Raw genomic sequence first — 9,660 nt, forward strand, 5'->3', positions numbered from 1 at the left:
TGCACTAAGCGTCAGCACGTACGGAGCTTTGCAAAGTATTTATCGATCGAAGAATTGATCTAGTCATAACAAGTCATTTGTTCCAAAGCCAAGCCAAGTCAAATGTCTAGTCTCCATCAGCTATGCCAAAGTCTCTGCTCAAATGCCATATGTCAAGCTTCCACACACAAAGACATATCAGGAAGTGACCTATCTTTTATATGTGTGCACTTATATATTTGTATATGTACAAATATATTTATATATATGTATATATGTATATTTAATTAAATATAATATATATAATATATATGTATATATGTTTTTTTTTAAACATATGTATATGTATATTTATATGTATGTATATTTAAATAAATATATATATATGTATATAATATATGTATTTATATTTTACATAAGCAATTATATAATTAAGTGTATATATATATATTATATTATGTGCATAAATATATGTATATTTAGAGAGAGTTATATATATCTTTATATATATATATTATATTTATATTTATACATAGTTATATGTATATTATATATATTTAAATATATGAGAATATATTTAAATATATGTGTATATATATGTTACTATATGTTTATATAAATATTATATATATGTATATATTTATATATACTTTTCTTTATATATTTATGTTTATATTGATATTTATAAATAACAATATATATCTATCTATATATATTTATATATATTTACATTTGTATTTACATATAATTATATATTATATATATTTAAATATATGAGAATATATTTAAATATATGTACATATATTATTATATGTTCATATAAATAAAATATATATGTGTGTATATATTTATATATACTTTTATTTATTAATCTAATCACAACATAATATATTATATTATATATTATATGCATGCATGTTGGCAGATGTCATGTGTCTAGGGCACTCTAGGGTTTGCATGGCTTTGCATGTATATGTATGTTATGAAAATCGACTAAGGCAGTACTGCTCTTCACTGTGAGCACAAGGAACACACTGTGAGGCGCAAGTTCCTCCTTCCCATGAAAATCTCTAAGTCATATTCTCCTATGGAACAAGAAGAAGGCGCAAGTTTGTTTTTGCTTAAACAAAAACTAAGTCTGGTGTCTGCTACTTCTATATGGCGCAAGTTTGGAGAGAGAACAGGGAAGCACAGGGTACAGATATATGGAGCGCAACTTGCATGGGCAGAATAGTAAAACCCTAAGTGGCGCTTCTTGCTGAGAACAATGTACAAGCGCCAACTCCATCCCTAGGGCACACTCTAATCAAGCGCAACTTCAAGGAGAGAGAACAGTGGTCTCCAGGCGCAACTTCAAAGTACTTGGCGCAAGTTTATTGTGACTTAGATAAATTTCTAAGTCATGACTGCTACAAGGGACACAGTAGGCGCAAGTTCATAAATGAAGGTGGCGCAAGTTTACTTTGCCAACTTCTAGCGCAACTTCATCCTGGCGCCAATACTATTTGTTAACCAGGGTTAGTTTATGAAAAGCCTATAAATACCCATGGATTTTGTTCTCATTTGTAACACACTCTTCACCACCTTTATGGTGGAATGGCTTTGTGCCTTGCACACTACTACACACAAATAAACTCTAGCTTAGTTTTGTATTATATATATATTTAGAAGCTAGGGTTTGTGAGTGTAAGTAGTAGTAGCCATTGTAGCCAACCTTCGGGTTTGGATTTATAGCACCCTTCGAGGTATTTATCAATATACAGATATACCTTGGAAAATATTGTGTGTTGGTTTAATATTTTCATATCCTCAGAAACCGACCCAATAAATATCCGGAACACGAAACCCATTACAGGACTGCAATTTATTTATCCGCAAGATTCGAAAGAATTTTAAATTGTAGTGAGTATCGTATTCAACCCCCCCTTCTACGATACTTTGGACCTAACAATTGGTATCAGAGCCAGGTTGATTGATATACAAATCAGGATCCTTATCGTACGGAAAATCAAGAACCCAGCTTTTGATATTTGATTAGGGGAAATGTTCTTCCGGTTTGTGTTGCTGAATTTGTCCGTAGGCCTAAGCAAGGATTATCTGTCGGATACTGAACTTTGGACCGGGACTTATAAATTTATACTTTAAATTTTAATAAGTTTATTTTATAAATTTAACTTAATTTACTTTAAACTTATTAATTGAGTTTATTGTGAATTAATTAAATTTATCTTATAAACTTAATTAAATTTACTTTATAAACTTTGCTAAATTCATTTAATAAATTTGCTTAAATTTATTTTAGACTTGTAAAGTTTACTCTTAGACTTTATCAAGTTTATCATAAATTTTTATAAATTTATTATTTAAATTTGTATAGTTTATGATTTAAATTTAAGTTAAAATATAAAATATAAATTTAAGAGGATTTAACTGATTATGGATATAAGTTCAAGTTCAAGGGTTCAATTTCATTTGTTCTGGAAGCTATGATTTAATTGGAGACGAGACACTTGAATATTTTCAAAAATTAAATTTATCTAATAAATTTTAATATATTTACTAAATGAATTTGAAATAAATTTATTCTAAACTTATTCAGTTTATTATGAATTTATTTGAATTTATTTTTTAAATATAATTAAATTTACTTTATAGATTTAACTAAGTTTATTTTATACTTTATTTTCTTTCATCTTTTAAAACTTAATTTTAAAATTTATTTTCTTTATAATTTAAACTTAGTTTAAATAATCAAGTGTCCCGTAACCTTTTTAATTATTCTACTCCAAGACAAATCAGATTGACATTTAGTTGAGACAGATCAGGCTGACAGATTACAAGACAAACACCGGGCTTTCAAATACCAGTTTCTCAGAACCGGTAATGGAATTACATTGATGACCCAATCCAATTGATTACTCAAAGGATTATTAGAAGCAGTTTTCCATGTTCGACAAAGATGATTGTGATTCGAAGAAGATTCCATTGAAGACTAATTTGGTACTACTAACAGTGGATTTTGAAGAATGTACTTCAGGCCTTGATCTGAGTAATTACTCCGACTTGATTATCAGATCACCAGATCAGGATGGGAATTTGCTACATCTACAATGAAGCATCTTTCCAGGGCTCGGAATATCAACTTTGAATGGTACCACTGGTAGTAGGAAAAGAGAAGTTTTTACGAACGAATCTTCAAGGGATTTCAATCTAACTCAGTGATTCAGGGATATACAATTACACAGTGAATTGTATCAATGCTAAATCCATCCAGAATCAACTGAATCAAAGACAGAGAATTGTGGAGGTTTAAGGATATAATTATCGAGTTACTACCGCACCAAATCAGTTTCGTGCATTTATGTCAGAACCTTAGGATTGAACAGAAGAGTTTGTAACTGCTGAATTTGAGGAAGCTCAAGTCGACGAAAGTTAACACTTTTGAAGAATGTGAGGACAGAACTTCAAGGATTAACATAACACTGCCTGAGAGGTTTAGTCATGTCAGATTCAGATGGAATCCATTGGTTTCAAGTGGAGACTCTTCGGGGTTCAGTTCGACAGGTTGTTTGAGAACTGAGTTGGTCAGTACACACAATATTGATTGGTATCTTTAGCAAAGAAGAGTTGCTATATATATTGAAGCCTCGACAAACAAGGAAGATAGGGCTTGTCTGAAATTCAAGTGGATGTTTTGAAAGAAACATCACAACAAGTTCTTATGCTATTTTAGGAAAGGTGTGAGCTGGATCAGTTGCTGATGAGAAGGATGATTATGGTTATCTGGTTATCCTAGCATTCTCTGAAGATGACTCAACTCGCACATCTCAGGTACGAATTCTTTCTAACTATGCATTACATATTTCTTTATATTCAAAGCATGTTATAAATCTCTGAGTAGAATTATTTAACACACAAGCACAAGCATTATAGCATCACAATAGATAATGTTGAACTAGTATGCTAGATCACTGTTCTGGTAACTAGGATTGATGATAATCTTGTGCATGTGTCTTTAGCAGATTCTTAACATATGTATGAATATTTAGGATTTGATTATTTGCAATGGTGAGATTAGAAGCTTTCCTTTGGAACACGACTCTTAGTTTTAGGGGTTATGATCCTAGCATGTATAACTTTGTTAAAACACTTTGTTTCAGATTCCCTAGTACAATTAGACTTGCTTATTTATCTGAATTGTTTGTTAAGGAATTTATTTGTTCTATGATGGAATGTCTACCTTGTGTCAGTAGAACTTTTAGAACTTCATGTTAGATCTAAAACTGACTTAGGTAATAGAGATAGTATAATGCCATATAACAACAGATTGGAATCAGATCCTTATGCTCTTAGAAGATTATTGAATATCTGTAATTCTACTTGCTACCTGTTGCACTTGTGTTAATTGGTTTAAGTAGAGAGTACTGAATCTTCTGAATTGCATAACTGCCTGTCTTGCTCTTGTCTTATCTTTGATTGTTTGCCATGTGTATTCAACATCATGTCTGCTTATTTTCATGTCATGAATGCATGTCTTTGTACTTGCATTAATTTTAGAAAAGCATGTTTGAGAATCACATTAGGGCAATGTCTAGATAAGAATTAGCATGTTAAGGTTGCTTCTGTTGTTACCACTGTTAAAGAAAAAATCTCTAATCCATCCGGACCCAGTTATGATTGGGGACCATAGAACTCTTTCCATTTGTGATTGCAGGTTACATATGATCCATATGATTTTTGGTGCACTCTGTTTGCTGAGTAGCTGAAATCATATGAATCTCCAAAAGTACCCTGTTAGCAAATGTGATCATGTGAGCAGTTCCGTCAATAATCTTTGAAAGATGACAACGAAGATTCTCTTGCGGGACATGCCTGTTTTCCTGGAATGTCATCATGGAAGCATATCTTTCTTGGAAGAGTCAAAGCACACAAATTCCTAGTATCAGACTATTCTCTGACAAAGGACATTATGTCAGTTCATGGAATAGTGTTTTATCTCAAATCAGGAAGGATTTGAATTTGCTCGTAGCTAATATGTAACTTCAATTGAAGATGGAGTGAGCTGTTTCGATAGTAAAGCTTCATGAGATAAGTGTTAGCTATAGCATCTGAAGCTCTCGCACTTGTATGTCAAAACAAGGAGCTCTTTCTATTCGTAAGAAGAGAATTGGTGAGAGGACTACCTCATCTAGAATTCAAATTGGATGAAGGATATGAGTTATGTCAAAATAGGGAAGTCGAAGGAGCATCGCACAGAAGCAAAGATATGATCAACATTACTGAGCCGCTTCAGATGATACGTATGGATTTCTATGGATCAGCTAATTAATGTCATGTCTGCAAACAGAGACATATATCTTTTTGCGATGATCATTGACTACTCTAGATTCTTTCGTGTTGTTCGTATGTGTTCGAAAGACAAGACGTCACAAATGAAGGTTGATCAAGATGAACCCTGATCATTGATAAATATAGAAAGACACCATTCTTGTCAGTGGCCAATCAGAAGCAAACACTAACTCTTGGTACGTGTTTGGAGGAAAATGCCTCTTTGCAAGTCTTGCATTTGAAGCTCAAAGAATATTTTCCTCGGCTACTCAATGGAGTCTTTAGTCTACAGGGTGATTGTGATTAATCAACAGAAGGTGATTGTAAGTCTGGACAAGAGATTGAACAACACTTTGCTCAAAGCTGTTAAAGGTGATTGTATTGGTTTAATAATGATTCAGATCCAAGCAGAATCTCTTTGCAAGGATAAGGATTATTAAGGAGATCCCAGCAACAGCTTAGGGGGAGCATTTGATGGATCCACTAGTCAAACTCAACACCACATTGAAGATGAACAGGACATATCAAGAATGTATCTGCTTAGACAAAGGGTTTGAGTCTATATCATTCCCGGATTCTAGTTCTTAAATGTTCCTAATGGTGAAGTGAAGACTAGGAGAGCTATTGTGAAAGGATGTTGTTTCTTTGGGTTTCAATCTGAAGTGAAACTTGAGGAAGATTCAGAAGCTCTTAAAGGGATCCAGATTGAGTGATTGCACAACAATATGATCTCAATCAAGTTGTAAAGCAGATTGTGCGGATTCTGATACCCTGACCTAAAGACAATTCAGTACTTAGTACTTGTCGGGTATTCATATTCCAACTGGATAGTTTTGGCTCTGTTACGAGGGACAAGCCAATTTGGTTGCTTAGAGTTACTACAAAGGAGAAGGTTATGAAGATGATGGAAATAGAATCTTCAAGTTCAGGACTCTACATCTTAGGGGACTCAACGACCTTCATGATTGAACTAAAGCACCATTGACGAGACTGGGGTTTAGGATATTACAGTGAGCTAGAAGATGAAGATTCATACAATATTTCAAGGACTTTGCAGTTGCAGATCCAACGGAATTTGTATACCTATTTCTTCACCAGCTCTCTATGAGTTTCTATTCAACACCTGATGATCGTCAGAGACATGGTATGACTTCTGACTAGCATATTATTTTAATATCTGTTTGCTAGAGTCATATTTGGTATCCAAATTATTACCTCTCATGATACAAGGCACACACAATACAACTATCTGTGCTGTAATACCATGATTATATTATATGTGGACTAACGTCACTTGTGCAAGATAATTGCTAAGTGAATGCAGATTAGTGATATGATGAGTTTGTTGGAAAGTTGCAATTCTTTATGGTCTACTAGTTAGCCTAAAGAATGATGGCAATAAAAGGAAGTCAAGGATCTTTTGAATATGCGCATTTTGGAAGATTCTAGACCTGTCAAGACTTATGCCAACAACAACTGGACTTGATCAGTACAAGAAAGGTACATCAACTGAAATGTCAAGTCTCAGAGGTATTCAACTTATCACTTTACTTAACTGCAAGTAGATCACATACTATATTTTTCATAAGGTATTACTTATTTCATGAGCATGTCTATCGTATTTATTAAATGAATTCATGAGTATTAAATTGTCTATACTTAGGACTTGTGAATTTATTTAAAATCCAGTACCTCGTGCTTTTTGCTATTATATGTGATTGCCATGTTTATTTTTTTTTTTTTGCTAAATTGATTGCCATGTTTATTGCTTTGCATACTTAGATGGTGATTATATGTTTTAGCATGAATGTTTGTTATTTCAATTATTTAAATTGTGTTGCATGACAATTAAGTGACTTATTTGTTCATGATTTAAATAATTAGGGATGACATGAAGCATGACTTAATTATGTTATTTTTCTTGATCTATACCTCTTCAACAATTGGTATCTAGTAGAGAACTTTGTCATAATCTAGTCGTGATATATCTGTATTTGTGAACATACTTAGGATTATTTTCTAGGTTGAATTCATTTTTATAGGTATAAAATCTGAAGCATGACTTATTTGTTTCTAGACTTGTGACTTGTATCAGTAATTGGTATGTGGTTAGAATCTAGTTAGAATTTAGTCATGATAATACTAGTATTTGTGGAGTTACTTAGATTCTCTCTAGGCTGAATCCATTTATATTAGTGTATATATTTGAAGCATAACTATTTGTGTTGGATATTTGATGATTTATTAATTGATATTTTATTTCATGTCTAACTGCATATAGGTGTGATACTTTTAGTGTTAGTGATGTTTTGCATGCTTATATGTAGATCACTAATATTAATTGTTAATATTTTCTGCGAGGAGTTGTGTGAGTTTACTTGTACTCAATGCTTACATGTATAGGACTTGTGAACTTTTCTTCAACTTTCCCTCGGGCTTGCGTATATCTTTGTATGATTGTCATGATTTTAGTTGTTATATGATGATCTGATAATTATATGATATTGCGTAGGTAATTATTATTTTATCTTAGTTAAATTGTGATCCATGACAATTATATGCTTATTTGTTTCATGATTGACTTTGATATAATAATAGATGCATGATTAATTTACGTTTTGAAATATTTAATTGGTATCTCTTTCTGATACTTTATTGATGTTTTATTTGTGAATTGATTGTGATGTATTGGCACTGGTGAAATATTGTTGCATATTTCTTAAAACCACTGGTGCTAATATATTTTAGGTGTTTAATATTCTGAGTACAAGGGAGACAACATAATCTTTATTCTGTCTCATATTTATGTTCTGGAGTGGTGAGTTTCTTCAAAGAAATTTTCTTATCAATTGATTTCAACAATTGGTATCCACTACTCTATTTCATAAATACTTCTTAGAATATTTTGCATCTATACATGTAGCGTCATAGGACGAGATATTGATTATCTTGTATTTGTGTACTTGGTGATCTTTGTCAATTGCAGCGTCTGTTTTGACGATGTGCTAGTATGAGGCCTTTTCACTAATTAGTGTGGCGAGTGCTTTATACACTGTAGCGCATAAATTTTCTTGTTTCCTTTTTAAAATTGTAGTGAGAAACAGGAGTCTGTGTCTTTTTCAAAGACAAGTTCATTTAAACCTTTTATGCATAGATTCAGACTCTCGTACTCAAACCAGTTTTTAATGGAAAACTTTGATTCTTTCATCGGTTGTGATTGTCATTCTTTATGCAAATCATTTTTACAATCACAACTGATTCATTTTTCTCAAAAGATTAAATGCAATTTCTTTCATTCAAAATCATAGATTTTCTAAAATGCATTTATATCTCTTTCTGTTCTTCGGAACTTAATCAGCCTCTTGGCTTTCCTAGATAGTCATAAGGTTGAAAACCAACAATCTTTATCCCGGACTATAAAACCAAATTCAGAACACATCCCAACTTTCCCCCTGGAGTAATAAGGAACTTATTAGACTAGAGGTCAATGAGGGAGAAACTGTACTTGTTGCAGCAAATAAGGATGTGAGGGATAGTGTACCCACAGCTCTACCTCTCAAGGAGAAAAGGTGTTTTCAAACTTGAGGTAACTGTTGCTCATCTGTATTCTCCCAAAAGAATATAGAGCTGAAAAGGCAATTAAACAGTCTCTGGAATCATTCTCTCAACAGGATGAGTCCATTGAAATTCGCTCGTCAGCCAGAGCATCTTGTATTAAGTCAAGCACATCATCAGTAATCACTCTGATGAAGAGCCTAAACAAAAATCTTATGGACACAATACAAGAGAGTGCACAGTAAGGTTAAAAGTTTTGTTCCAGAAGCAACTTCTTCATTTACCATTTTACGGTAGATAAGATGGTTGATGCCTTTACAGGTGTAAGGAGGAAACGAGGATCTCAATTGCCAAATCTTCAGGATTCTCGTCTCCCTCCCCAGATAAGAACAGATCTGGATCCAATCGGAATGGATTTCCTATTTATAGGAGATCGGCAACTCTCAGACTATGAGTCAATTTATTGATGAGTCAGTTGAGGATCGGGGATTTACGAAACCCCATTGCACCGCCAGTGACCTCTCTTGAAGGGGCTATGGTGATTTTCTCATGCAGGTACAGAAGACCATACTTTGAGTGATGAGAGAAACACTGTGAGCCAAACACTGAGAGTCAAACACTTGGTGAGATTTTGAGAACATTCAGTGAGATATCAGAATGAGAAATATGTGAGCATGAGTGAGTGCAAACACATAGGATATTGAGAAGAGTGAAACACTTGTGAGGTACATATAATAATAATTGGTATTGAAAGCTCACAAGTTGTTGAAAGAATTGACGGAAGCAACTACGGTTCAT

This window comes from Daucus carota, chromosome 2 (genome assembly GCF_001625215.2).
Source record: "Daucus carota subsp. sativus chromosome 2, DH1 v3.0, whole genome shotgun sequence".
Lineage (NCBI taxonomy): Eukaryota > Viridiplantae > Streptophyta > Magnoliopsida > Apiales > Apiaceae > Daucus > Daucus carota.